The following is a 14,995-nucleotide window of genomic DNA, read 5'->3' on the forward strand; positions in this document are numbered from 1 at the left end:
CCTAATCTGTGACAGTTTAGGGAGGGATTTGCACTTTTCTTAACTGTAGTGCAGCTCTAGAAATCCACGCTAACCTGCCACTATTACATAGGATTTAATAAGTTTCTTATTATCATGCAAAACAGTTCCTCTGCAGGTTAGAACAGTTTAAGAAAAACCTGTCAGTAATGCTTTGATAAATCTGGCCCAATGGGTAGCGTCTGAAGACTAAAAAGAAGGTAATATAGTCTACTATGGGCTTCGTTCAATTTATTATTCCAATTCAGGGGTACTTTAACTGCCACTGGCAACAAGATTATGGCAGTGTCAGCTGACACAAGGTTGCTCAAATTACAATACAGGAAAAATTGCACAGTGGTGAGACATATGCCATTGATCTAGGACATTAAAGCACTTACTATAGCCACTTTTTCTGTATTTGGTGGAGTGGAGAATGGATAAAACTTACATCATGTTGTTGTGGCTGTCTGAACCTGCTTGGGGGGGAATTTCCCTTGCTTCCTGTTCTGGTGACACCATGTCCATTAATGTGGCCAGTTGTGTCAATAGGAAAGGAAACTGGTGGGAGACAGCAACACAAATCTGACAGAGGTTCTACCTCTCCTTGCTTTACAAAAATGACGTGGTCTCAATTCTAGATCACATTATGGGAAAACATTCCAGCAATAAACTAAGATTGCAAAATGAATCACGACAAGAATGTCAGAATGGGATAGCTTGCTATGAAAGCTCTAGTAAACTATTCCAGACATCTCTGAGCACTGTTATGGAAAATAGAAATATTCAGTGTTGAAGCTTTTGTTCAAAACTCAGGATATGTTATACACTCCTAGGTGCATGGCTAGAAATATGGAATCCTAGTATGCATATTTTTACCTGGTACTGTAATAAGCTTTCCTTTAACCCTCCTGGCGGTCTAATTAATTCCGCCAGGAGGCAGCGTAGCAGTTTTTGTTTTTTTTAAATCATGTAGCGAGCCCAGGGCTCGCTACATGATGGCCACTGCTCAGCGTCATCCCCCCGCCCAATTCGAACGCCTTTGGCGATCTCCGATCAGGAAATCCCGTTCAAAGAACGGGATTTCCTGGAGGGCTTCCCCCATCGCCATGGCGTCATTGGGAGTCCTGATCCACCCCTCAGCGCTGCCTGGCACTGATTGGCCAGGCAGCGCAGGGGGTCGGGGGGGTGGGGGTGGGGGGCGGCGTGACGGATAGCAGCGATCGAGCGCGGGGCGGTGGCGATCAGGGTGCTGACGCAGCTAGCAAAGTGCTAGCTGCGTGCAGCAAAAAAAAAAAAAATTAAGCAAATCGGCCCAGCAGAGCCTGAGAAAACCTCCTGCGTGGCTTACCCCGAAACGTTACCGCCAGGAAGGTTAAAACTAACTGCTTACCTTACCTCTAGGCTATAATAATGTCTGTGTCCCTGATGTGGGATGTGCAGTGAGGTGTGTCTGTCAGCAAGTCTCATGCAATTAAATCAATGCATACCATGGTAGTAAATATGTGCTTAAGTATGGCTATTCCTGTACCTATGGTAAATTACACTGAGCACATTTGGATTCTCTGATAGTGGTTTAGGGCCTGGTACAGCTTAACAGTTGTGCTAGATGGAATTTGGCTGACGCAGTACAGATGCCCCCCAAGGGTACAAAAAGATCCGGCCTCCTTCTACCCACATAAAATTACACCAACTTGCATTACTAAAAAATTTTCCTATGCAGGATGCCACGCGCTTATAGATAACCAGCAGATTCCATTATCAGATAGATGTGGCCTGTCAGATCTGTTTTTGAGAGGGATCTATTACTGCCACAGACTGCACAAAGATTTTAATAGTTTTCAGCATGAAATCTATTAAAAATCTATCTACTGCAGCATTGCCCTATTCAGTTAAGTGCAATGCAATGGGCCGTCAATCTACCTCTGCTCCTGACTCACCACCAATCTATTTCTTCCACCAGGTGCGATCGACTGATATCGCCCATAAATTGACCATATTGCAACATCTTGAATTTTCACGCAAAAACGATAACGATTTCACGCGAAAATTTGTGTTTGTGTGCAAAACCGTCTAATTGCGTGTGAAAATTTGTGATCGCGTGCAAATGCGAAAATTCGCACGAAAATGCTCATGCTAACAGTTAGCACTCTTTTGTGAATCAAGCCCTATGTATATTTTGTACATGGAGACAACTTTCTTTGTATGTATGAAAAAAATGTAACTTAAGGGTACTGCCTGATTTCTTATTATCACCATCATCATTATTATAACAACAATAGCAGCAACATTATTATAATAATAGAGCTCAGGCCAAAGGCTTTTAGACTGGAGGCAATTATTTTAATTCCTCAGCAGTACAAGTTCTAACATTAAACTGAATCAGGCCCCTGTGTCTTCTGCAGGCCTTGTTCACACATTGTTCTGAGAACATCTAAAGCTGCTTACCTACCATTTCCGTAACTTGCACATTACCTGAAGAAGACAGCGCTCCAGGAACACAGAGTGTTCTATAAAATGTGTCTCTGTAGCAAGTCTGCGTTTTCAATAAGTAGAAACAATGACAAGAATGTAGCTATTAAGCTAAGCAACTAATGCAGTAATAAAGTGACTGTCACAGCTTTCAGCATCACATATCTTTCAAGGCCTTTTAATGGACCACCCAGATGCAGTTGTCATCTCCTGCTCTACCCCATGCATGTACAGATAACACTGCTGCTTTTGTAATGCCTGTAATTTTACAATACATTGAATTCACTTCCAGATGTTTACCTTGATAGGCGGTAACTGCTGAATCGTGCTCAATGTTAAAATTTCATAGGGTTTACCTCTGATAAACAAGCACTTTATTTTGACTGTCATGCATCGTTTACAACCTGTGCTAAGCATATGGAAAAAAAAAGGGTACCTGTCAAGATAGAAATCCTGCCACCATTGATTGCTGCTCTTACAAACTTTCTGAAAGTTTTGCTCAGTCTACTTTTACTTGTAAACAGGTTCTGTTCCGGAAGGTTCTTTGTAAATAGAGTTTGTTTATAAGTTGAGTCTTGGGTTTTGTACAGGGAAATGTAAATACACGACTTAAAGAGAGTCTGAAGCCATAATAAAAATGGCTTTTTCCTTATATATAGCAGGGGCACGTGTGCCCCTGTTAAAACGCCGCTATCCTGCGGCTGAACAAGGGTCCTTTCCCCTCCAAATCCCCCCCTGCAAAATCACGACCAACTTGGTCATAGATTTTGCTGCCCCTGTGCGCTTCCGTGTGAGGCAAGGCTATGAGCTGCAGCCCTGCCTCACACGCGTCTATCAGCGACTGATCTCCGCCTCTCCCCCGCCCCTCTCAACGAAGGAAGACTGAGAGGGGCGGGGGAGAGGCGGAGATCCGCCACTGATAGATGCGTGAGGCAGGGCTGCAGCTCATAGCCCTGCCTCACACGGAAGCTCTCCCCGGGCAGCACAGGATGGATTTGGAGGGGAAAGGACCCTTGTTTAGCCGCGGGATAGCGGCGTTTTAGCAGGGGCACACATGCCCCTGCTATATATAAGGAAAAAAGCCATTTTTATTATGGCTTCAGACTCTCTTTAAGCCTGGTACACCAATTTTGATTGGCCAATGACTGGCCAATTTTATCACCTCCATGTAACGTGAGGGCCAACCGTTTTGAATACTATGAACAGACTATGCAGGTAAAATCTCATACTACATGTAAGTGATAAAGTTGGCTAATGTTTCGCAAGTTAACTCCTGTCCTTTGCAGACTTGGCAAGTGTACGGTGCATCCAGACAATAACAAGTTCAGTACCACTCTGGAAAAGGGTGAACCCAACTGTACCTAAAGCTTTGCCTTCTACTGTCGCCATGGTCCAAACTTTTGGAATGGACATATTCATCTGCATTCTGCTTGCATCTAATGATTTACTAAGCATCACGGGGCAGTAAGGTCAGCAGTGACATTGTAGATCCATTCTAGCTGTACGTTTAATTTTTTTTCTATTGAAAAACAAAAAAATGTTTTGCTGTATAATTTTTTTATTGAACTTTTTTGATGAAATGTAATTATAAGACTTAAGTGAGCTAAGGATTTAAAAATAAACCCCTCTGCTTAAATGTATTGATTATTGACAATAGACTTACATAGTAATGCAAGAATCATAAAAATAAGTCTGCAGTTAACTGAGTAGCCAGGTGGTAATATTTCTATTACACCCAGTTAATAATTTTTACAATATTTCCTTACCATGTGACGGATTGTGATCACCAGCATCCTTAGTTTCTACGGCATTTCATTCTCGACTCTTTCAAACACGGTTTGCTTTCCTGACCTTTACACTGAAAAACACAATTTTTAAAAAATTTTTTTTTTATTAAATTCATTATTTACATAATATTAGGTCATATTCTTAAATGCAACTACAAAAAGAAATCTGAACAGTAAATCAAGCCATACAATGGCAATCGTAGCAAAGGTAGGGAAAAATAAGCAACTTTATGGAACTAAGCCAATAGCCCCTGTTGCTCCCTACCAGTGATTTCCTGTTACATCAAATCAATTAACATATATACAGTATAATAATAAAATGTGCACTCACAAAAAAACCATACACGGATTAAAATTCAGCAACAATATTAAAACCACTGAGGAGTGATTGTCATTACAATGGGATCTGTTAAGTTGTGATATATATTTGACAGCAAAAAAAAAAAAAAAAAAAAGTAAAAACAGGGATCTCGAAGTTCGTGTTCTACATATGAAAAATAGGCAAGATTAAGTGTTGAATGACTTTGACAAGAGCCAAATTGTGAAGGCTAGACAACTAGAAAGTCTTGTGGGGTGTTTTGTATATTGGTTAGTGTGTACAAAAAGTGGTCCAAGGCAGGAGAAGCAGTGAACCAGCATCAGGGTCATGGCATCCCAATGCTCTTTTACAGAGAGGGAAGATTAATCTATTGGATCCAGCTCAACAGAAGAGTTATGATGAAACAAAATGCTAAAAACCAGATGCTGGCTGTAGGAGATTATGATCGGAACACACAGTGCATCACATCTTGCTGCATACGTGTACCTGCAAAAAAGCCAGAATGTTCACACTGACCCCTGCCCACACCTGAAATTACCTGCAAATCAGCATCCAAACTGGATCAAGGAGCAATAGAAGAAGGTGGCCTGATGAATCACATTTCCTTTTTAATTCTGCAGACGGTATTTTGACACATTTTTTTGGATACCACATTCATCCCTTCAAGGCAAGAGCATTCCCTAATAACAGAGAGCTTCAATCTGCTGCTACTGTTATGGTACCAGATACCACAGGACACCTTCATTGGTTCTGTTCAGTCCATGATTCAAAAGGTTATATACCTGCTGGCCTTAACCAGAGGGACGTACACATTATTAGACATATGGAGCCCAATTCATTTCACTTTTACTCCTAAGTTTTCTCCTACGGTAACATTTCACAACTTATCAATAAAATGCCCTTTAAACCAACAGCAAGCAAGAAAATACTCAGAATAATTTTGACAGTACTTTTTGCCTATTCTGGGGTACTTTTTCAACTGAAGAGTGCTGAAAAGTTAAACAGAAGATGAACATTAACTCATAGGAGAAAACTTAGGAGAAAAAGTTAATTGGATCGGTTCAATGGTTTTTATTTTTGGCTGATCAGTGTATATAACTTTCATGTTCCAGGTAATATCAAGTTCTATAGCACAACCTGTGCAAAAACATAAAAATGTGACACGTAAAGGTGCAGGCTAGGGTTATACCATATTTAACTTGACTTTGGCTTAACTTGATGGGCTTTTTTCAACCCCAATAACTACGTAACTATGTTCAGCTACAGTATAACCAAAAAACAGATACAGCGATACCAAGATGCAACAGAAGAGATAATCAGCGCATCAGGTAAGGGGAGCCCAAAAGCCATGCACGGTTTAAGGAGGGAGTGTGAGTCTAACTGGACAGCTGAAGATAACGATGGTTCAGTAAGCCTGAAAAGGTCAGGTTTTTAGAATGCACTTTGAAGATTACAAAAGGTACTGATTCTGGGCAAGTGTTCACAAGTTTCAAAAGATGGGAAAGGCTTGGGAGAAATCCTTTGTGTGAAAGTGGAGAGAGAGGTGATTAGAGTGGAAGAGAGTAGCAATGGTGCGCAGGGTGCATGTAGGATTGCATCTGGAACACCGTATGGAAAAGCAAGACCGGAAAAAGCAAAATTATCCAGTGTAGGTGCAACGATCCTAAAAGTTTTATCATTCTAATCATGCTTTGTAAATATGACTAATGAAGATAATGATCATTATTACTTGGTTTCCAGAGCAACTATCTCATAGAAAAGGCATGTAGCATTATGTAATATAATTGTATATATATATATATAAATACTTTTGAGACAGTTTAGGCAATATAGCAGCAGAGTATTGTTTTCTGTCCAATAACTATGGGGGCTGAATAATTGCACAAAATGGAACATAATTGTGGTGTACTTCTGAGAAGCTATATATCACTGCAAACATGTTTTTATCTCCAAGGCAACATGAATAGATATGCTGATTTTTAATGCCTTGCTTTATTTCAGCTGCAATAAACCAATGAAGGGGTGATGTTTTATGATAGCATCGCCATAATACTTCCATATTGTTATTCCAGACATACTGTGCAGCTCACAGACACTGCATGTCTGGAGAAATTGTGACTGAGACTGCACACCCCAATGATTCAAATGCACCCTTTGGTAACTTAACTAACAACACACAGTTTTGTTATATTAGTATTAGGCATGCATCTTGAGGACATTTTTCTTTTTCAGGTTTCAACAGCTAAGATGTAAAAAAGTAAAAGTGGCAGCCTCCATATCTCTCTCACCTCAGGTGTGCTTTAACGTAATACTGTAGTAAGGAATAAGGAGGATGCTACTTAATCCTTTTTAAAACAGTACAGAATGTGCTTTCACTCATATGAACCTAAACTTCTGATTAGCTATAGGAACAGAGAGAGGCAGTGCTGGAAATGTGTGAAGGAAATATATACAGGAATGGCTGATTGGACACTGTAGCAAAAACAACTGCAAATATCCTTACATGTTTATAAGCCCACCAACACTTTAACTATATCGGAACCCTCAGGATTTTGCTCCTTATAGTGGGAATATACTCCCAAAACTAAAATTTCAGTAAGTACTCTTAGTTACATAAAAGAACATGTGATGCATTCCCACACATTCCTGGTTTGTATAAACCTTTATTTTCACTACAGAGAGCAGGTGAAGCTTGTTATTTCTGGTCATCAACAATTGTAATCATTGCTGGCTAAAGTTCTCTGAGGCATGTATGTGTCTTCACACTGCCCTCCTCCTACTCTGTAGAAGTGACTCAGCTGTTGCCAGGTCAATGTGTCAATTCAGCAGAGGGAAGGGGGAAGAGTGAAGACACAATCCTCAAGAGCTTTAGCTGGCAATGGTTACATTTGCCTTTGCAGATGACTCAAGGTTTTTAAATAAAGGGAATGTGAAGGAATGCATGTGAATGTTCTTTTATGTAATAAAGTAGTTACTGAAATGTTAGGAATATAATCCCACTTTAACTACTCAGCACAAACTGGTTGTACATACACGCCCAGTTTGTGCCTTGCTACCACAAACAGGACAAATATGCATGTGTGTATGCTCCCGTCACTCTTACACGGCGGTATCGCCAAAGACAAATGCCAGCTGAAGCTGTAGTAAAATAGTCTGTGGGGTGAACTAATTAGGTACCAGAGCCCCCAAACCACCACCCCAAAATTTTAGTGCTGTGTTTACTGTTATTGGCTCAGTGATAACAGGGTCAGGAACCAATGAAAACAGCTCCTGACCAGTGCACTGAGCTCAGCCGAGTACAGCTTTGCCAAGAGTTGCAGGAGACTGAAATCTACATCCTAGCAGAGATGAGAGGCAGTAGACGAGGTGTAAATTTAAATTAGCCATGTCCGGAATAAGTACCAAATACCACAGGACACATTTAGAGGTATTATGTAGTCAGTGCCTTGATGGGACAGAGCGGTTTTGACAGCAAAAAGGAGAGCTGCAAAGTATCAAGCAGGCAGTTCTAATGTTTTGCCTGATCAATGTAAATGACAGTTTAATAGTATCCAAACCAGACAGCTTGCTTCGAATTTCTACATTTTTCAGACATAATAAAATGGGTCATTCTACAAGATCTCTAGCTAATATATACATAATCATGCTTGAAGCTAATGCTTGCAATTCTGCAAAGATGAGCAGTTATCCAGTTTCATGATTACCAACTTAGCATGTATATTACATCACTTCCTGTCCGATACAGGGCATCAGCTTTGTTGTCACGGCTGCTTGTAATAAAGTAACAATAACTAATCACCAAACACAAAACAAATGCCCAGTAATGTGACACAAACACAGAGCAAATTAGAATGATTTTAGAATGATTTTTTTTATTGTGGACATAACAAACGCTTTATTATTCGCTCTTCATTAAGCTTGTTGGACAGGGCGAAAGGGTGTAGCAGCTACCAATTTTTTTTATTCCACTTTACCACTAAAAGCCCTTTGTCATGGCTCTCACTAAACATTTTTTTTGCTTTACAAATTGACCAAAGGATTATTTTAAAATACCTTGCTGTCACACTATCAAACACAATCACTGTGTGGTTAAAAACCCAGCAGGAGCACCTTGAAAAGCAAAAATGTCAAGTGCTGCATACAATTTCATACTATTTCTGATCAATTGAGGCCATAAAGTAATTGCGTATAATTCTTCACAATAATAAGCCTAGAATTCTTGGTTCTGTGAAATCTTAATAGCTCCTAATGGCAGTGTACAGTCTTCATTCATCTGTTTTCAGTTTAGCAAATAGCCACACAAAGGCTGCAAATTAGAAGTTGCACATGATGCTTCTTTTTGATTGCTAGCAGAAAAATATAACAAACAGAGCGAGGAATTTGGCTCCGATCACACCAGGTCCAATGCTCTGCAGTTTGACGGAATGAGCAGTGGTGGTTGGAAGCCAGCATTGATTTTCTAATTGGCTGGTTCAGATCTATTTCTATGTATGGGGTTATTAGCATTATTTAGTATTTATATAGTTCTCACATTTTCCACAGAGCATCACAGCATATAGTCTTATCAATCGAATCTCTACTACAGTCATATATAGAGTTGGGCCGAACCTCCGATTTTAGGTTCGCGAACTTTCGCGGAACGTTCGGTTCGCGTTAAAGTTCGCGAACCGCAATAGACTTCAATGGGGATGCGAACTTTGAAAAAAAAAAATTATGCTGGCCACAAAAGTGATGGAAAAGATGTTTCAAGGGGTCTAACACCTGGAGGGGGGCATGGCGGAGTGGGATACACGCCAAAAGTCCCCGGGAAAAATCTGGATTTGACGCAAAGCAGCGTTTTAAGGGCAGAAATCACATTGAATGCTAAATGACAGGCCTAAAGTGCTTTAAAACATCTTGCATGTGTATACATCAATCAGGTAGTGTAATTAAGGTACTGCTTCACACTGACACACCAAACTCACTGTGTAACGCACCGCAAACAGCTGTTTGTGTAGTGACGGCCGTGCTGGACTGGTGCGCACCATGGCGAGAGTGCAGGTTTTGGTGGCTTTACAGCCCATATGGTCGCCTGGCTGATGTAGCTGAATGACAGAACAGTGACTGTCCAGCTGATCAAATTTGGTCTGACCACAATGAAGCAACGACCTTATTATCTTTTGTGTGCCCCCCGAGACACTCATCTAGGCGCCGGTCATTGCTTCATTGTGATACGCAAGCCCCTTCACCACGGCAAGGTAATGATCACGAAGGGGAATGGTCGCATGTACATGCCTTTTCTTTTGTTGTTGCAGCTGCCCGCAGTGCAGCCAGAAAAATTAGGCAGTCATGTACACGCACCAGAAAAATTATTACAGCGGCCGCTGCTAGCAGCGGCCTAAAAAATTCAGCAATCCGCCTGGAGTCCCGGACCCTGTTGGTGGTGGCGGAGAAGGTAGTCAAGCGGCCTGCAGGCAGACATGCTGTGTGGAGGGACAGGCCAGGCAGCCAGTCACACGGCGTGCAGGCAGAGATGCTGTGTGTGCGGGGACTGACTTAGTCTTGGGGCGAGCAGCAGCCCTCCGGGATCCATGCCTCATTCATTTTGATAAAGGTGAGGTACTTAACACTTGTGACTTAGGCGACTTCTCTTCTCAGTGACAATGCCTCCAGCTGCGCTGAAGGTCCTTTCTGACAGGACGCTTGCGGCAGGGCAGGAGAGAAGTTGGATGGCAAATTGGGACAGCTCTGGCCACAGGTCAAGCCTGCGCACCCAGTAGTTCAAGGGTTCCTCATCGCTGTTCACAGCAGTGTCTACATCCACACTTAAGGCCAGGTAGTCAGCTACCTGCCGTTCCAGGCGTTGGTGGAGGGTGGATCCGGAAGGGCTACGGCGAGGCATTGGACTAAAGAACGTCCGCATGTCCGACATCACCATGAGATCCCTGGAGCGTCCTGTCTTTGACTGCGTGGACACGGGAGGAGGATTAGTGGCAGTGGTACCTTGCTGGCGTTGTGCTGTCACATCACCCTTTAAGGCATTGTAAAGCATAGTTGACAGCTGGTTCTGCATGTGCTGCATCCTTTCCACCTTCAGGTGAGTTGGTAACAGGTCCGCCACTTTGTGCCTGTACCGAGGGTCTAGTAGTGTGGCCACCCAGTACAGCTCATTCCCCTTGAGGTTTTTTATACGGGGGTCCCTCAACAGGCAGGACAGCATAAAAGACGACATCTGCACAAAGTCGGATCCAGTACCCTCCATCTCCTCTTGCTCTTCCTCAGTGACGTCACGTAAGTCAACCTCCTCCCCCCAGCCGCGAACAATACCACGGGAAGGTTGAGCAGCACAAGCCCCCTGCGACGCCTGCTGCGGGTGTTCTCCTGCCGCCGTCCCCTCCTCCTCCTCCTCCCCCAAAGAAACACCTTGCTCATCATCCTCTGAGTCTGACTCATCTTCTGCACACGACTTCTCTTCTTCCTCCTCCTCCCCCCTCTGTGCTGCCGCAGGTGTTGAGGAAACAGCTGGGTCTGATGAAAATTGGTCCCATGCCTGTTCCTGCCGTAACGGTTCCTAGTCACGCTCATTCGCAGCTTCATCCGCCACTCTACGCACAGCACGCTCCAAGAAGTAAGCGTAGGGAATTAAGTCGCTGATGGTGCCCTCACTTCGGCTCACCAGGTTGGTCACCTCCTCAAACGGCCGCATGAGCCTGCATGCATTTTTCATCAGTGTCCAGTTGTCGGGCCAGAACATCCCCATCTTCCCAGACTGTTTCATTCTACTGTAGTTGTAGAGGTACTGGGTGACAGCTTTCTTCTGTTCTAGCAGGCGGGAGAACATGAGCAGGGTCGAATTCCAGCGAGTCGGGCTATCGCAAATGAGGCGTCTCACCGGCATGTTGTTTTTCCGTTGAATTTCCGCAAAGCGTGCCATGGCTGTGTAAGACCGCCTCAAATGCCCACAAAACTTCCTGGCCTGCTTCAGGACATCCGCTAAGCCAGGGTACTTTGCCACAAATCTTTGAACAACTAGATTCATGACATGTGCCATGCAGGGTATGTGTGTCAGCTTCCCCATATGCAAAGCGGCAAGCAGATTGCTGCCGTTGTCGCACACCACGTTGCCTATCTCCAGGTGGTGCGGGGTCAGCCACTCATCCACCTGTTTCTTAAGAGCAGCCAGGAGAGCTGCTCCAGTGTGACTCTCCGCTTTGAGACAAGACATGTCTAAGATGGCGTGACACCGTCGTACCTGGCATGCAGCATAGGCCCTGCGGAGCTGGGGCTGTGTAGCTGGAGAGGAGAACTGCCACTCAGCCAAGGAGGAGGAGGACAGCGAAGAGCATGTAGCAGGAGGAGAGGAGGTGGCAGGAGGCCTGCCTGCAAGCCGTGGAGGTGTCACAATTTGGTCCGCTGCGCCCTGCTTGCCATCGTTCACCACCAGGTTGACCCAATGGGCTGTGTACGTAATGTAGCGGCCCTGCCCGTGCTTGGCAGACCAGGCATCCGTGGTCAGGTGTACCCTTGACCCAACGCTCTTCGCAAGAGATGACACCACTTGCCTCTCAACTTCACGGTGCAGTTGGGGTATGGCCTTTCTCGAAAAATAAGTGCGGCCTGGCATCTTCCACTGCGGTGTTCCGATGGCCACAAATTTACGGAAGGCCTCAGAGTCCACCAGCCGGTATGGTAGCAGCTGGCAAACTAACAGTTCCGCCACGCCAGCTGTCAGACGCCGGGCAAGGGGGTGACTGGCCGAAATTGGCTTCTTTTGCTCAAACATTTCCTTCACGGACACCTGACTGCTGCTGTGGGCAGAGGAGCAGGAAGCGCTCAAGGGCAGAGGCGGAGTGGAGGAGGGTGCCTGTGAAGGGGGAAGTGAGAAAGCGGCAGAAGCAGATGATGCACCTGAAGGAGGAAGAGGAGAAGGAGAGTGACTTTTCTTTTGTGTGCTGCTGCTGCTTTTGCTCGGGTGGCCATCCCATTGCTGTTTGTGCCTTTTCTCCAGGTGCCTTCGTAAGGCACTTGTCCCTACGTGAGTGTTGGCCTTTCCACGGCTCAATTTTTGTTGGCAGAGCGAACAGATGGCTTTGGTCCGATCTGAGGCACACACATTAAAAAATTTCCACACCGCTGAGCCACCCTGGGATGTGGGCACTATGGGGACCTCAGCAGCTGATGCTGAAGGGAAAGTTGGCTGGCTGTACATAGGTGGCGATACATGGTGCCGGACACTGCCACCAGCTGTTTCTGACGAAGAGCTGCCCCAGCTTCTTTCAGCAACTTCTCTCCTCCTACTACTCTCTGACTCCCCCTCTGAACTGTCCCCCTCTTCATCTCCTCTATTGGGTACATACAGAGGATCCCTATCATCGTAATCATCCTGCCCAGCTTCGCTTACCTCAGACAAATCCAAACATGCACCATCAGTAGGTCCTTCATCCTCCTTACACGTTACATCCATAGTGTTGCCGCGTAACTCAGACATATGAGCTGGTGAAAATTCATCTGGCTGTAACAACAATGGCTGTGCATCAGTGATTTCAACACTAAATAATTCTTGCGAAGTGTCAAATGCAGCGGAAGTGGTGCTAGTAGTAGCGCTGGTGGCTGAGCAAGATGAGGTGTTCTGTGTCGCTAAATACTCAACCACATCCTGACAATCTTGGGAGGTGATGGGACGTGCCTTCTTCCGAGCACTGTACTGTGGGCCAGGTCCACACGAAATTACATTTACACGACCTCGCGCAGACCTGCCGGGTGGCCTTCCTCTGGCTCTGGCACTACCTCTTCCTCTACCTGTTTTGTCCATATCAGGTATGCACGGAGTGGTATATCACACTGCGTGCACTCACGTAGGTAGGTGGGTTCACTTAACTGCACAGGTATGCGCACTGATGCGGTGGGTTCACTGAACAGGTATACAGTGGCGGGTTCACAGAACAGGTATGCAGTGGCAGGTTCACTGAACAGAACAGGTATGCAGTGGCAGGTTCACTGAACAGTACAGGTATACAGTGGCAGGTTCACTGAACACAACAGGTATGCAGTGGCGGGTTCACTGAACAGAACAGGTATACAGTAGCGGGTCCACTGAACAGAACAGGTATGCAGTGGCGGGTTCACTGAACAGTACAGGTATACAGTGGCGGGTTCACAGAACAGGTATGCAGTGGCAGGTTCACTGAACAGAACAGGTATGCAGTGGCGGGTTCACTGAACAGGTATACAGTGGCGGGTTCACTGAACACAACAGGTATGCAGTGGCGGGTTCACTAAACAGGTATACAGTGGCGGGTTCACTGAACAGAACAGGTATACAGTGGCAGGTTCACTGAACACAACAGGTATGCAGTGGCGGGTTCACTGAACAGTACAGGTATACAGTGGCGGGTTCACTGAACACAACAGGTATGCAGTGGCGGGTTCACTGAACAGGTATACAGTGGCGGGTTCACTGAACAGAACAGGTATACAGTGGCAGGTTCACTGAACAGAACAGGTATGCAGTGGCGGGTTCACTGAACAGTACAGGTATACAGTGGCGGGTTCACTGAACACAACAGGTATGCAGTGGCGGGTTCACTGAACAGAACAGGTATGCAGTGGCAGGTTCACTGAACAGAACAGGTATGCAGTGGCGGGTTCACTGAACAGGTATACAGTGGCGGGTTCACTGAACACAACAGGTATGCAGTGGCGGGTTCACTAAACAGGTATACAGTGGCGGGTTCACTGAACAGAACAGGTATACAGTGGCAGGTTCACTGAACACAACAGGTATGCAGTGGCGGGTTCACTGAACAGTACAGGTATACAGTGGCGGGTTCACTGAACACAACAGGTATGCAGTGGCGGGTTCACTGAACAGGTATACAGTGGCGGGTTCACTGAACAGAACAGGTATACAGTGGCAGGTTCACTGAACAGAACAGGTATGCAGTGGCGGGTTCACTGAACAGTACAGGTATACAGTGGCGGGTTCACTGAACACAACAGGTATGCAGTGGCGGGTTCACTGAACAGGTATACAGTGGCGGGTTCACTGAACAGAACAGGTATGCAGTGGCGGGTTCACTGAACAGGTATACAGTGGCGGGTTCACTGAACAGAACAGGTATACAGTGGCAGGTTCGCTGAACAGAACAGGTATGCAGTGGCGGGTTCACTGAACAGAACAGGTATACAGTAGCGGGTCCACTGAACAGAACAGGTATGCAGTGGCGGGTTCACAGAACAGGTATGCAGTGGCAGGTTCACTGAACAGAACAGGTATGCAGTGGCGGGTTTACTGAACAGGTATACAGTGGCGGGTTCACTGAACACAACAGGTATGCAGTGGTGGGTTCACTGAACAGGTATACAGTGGCGGGTTCACTGAACAGAACAGGTATACAGTGGCAGGTTCACTGAACAGAACAGGTATGCAGTGGCGGGTTCA

At 45.1% G+C, this 14,995-nt stretch overlaps 1 protein-coding gene and 1 long non-coding RNA gene across 7 annotated transcripts in view; one reads left to right on the top strand and one right to left on the bottom strand.

Annotated features, from left to right (window-relative positions):
• The window catches only part of ATXN1 (ataxin 1), a 439,823-nt gene that overhangs the window by 249,702 nt on the left and 175,126 nt on the right, over positions 1-14,995 (bottom strand). For all 6 annotated transcript variants that reach the window (XM_068236936.1, XM_068236933.1, XM_068236934.1 and 3 more), the window contains one exon: positions 4,236-4,327. The gene's annotated coding sequence lies outside the window, so the exon portion shown is untranslated. The remainder of the gene's footprint in view (positions 1-4,235; positions 4,328-14,995) is intronic.
• The window catches only part of LOC137518726 (uncharacterized), a 102,878-nt gene that overhangs the window by 35,477 nt on the left and 52,406 nt on the right, over positions 1-14,995 (top strand). The window lies entirely within an intron of this gene.

Source organism: Hyperolius riggenbachi, chromosome 5 (genome assembly GCF_040937935.1).
Source record: "Hyperolius riggenbachi isolate aHypRig1 chromosome 5, aHypRig1.pri, whole genome shotgun sequence".
Lineage (NCBI taxonomy): Eukaryota > Metazoa > Chordata > Amphibia > Anura > Hyperoliidae > Hyperolius > Hyperolius riggenbachi.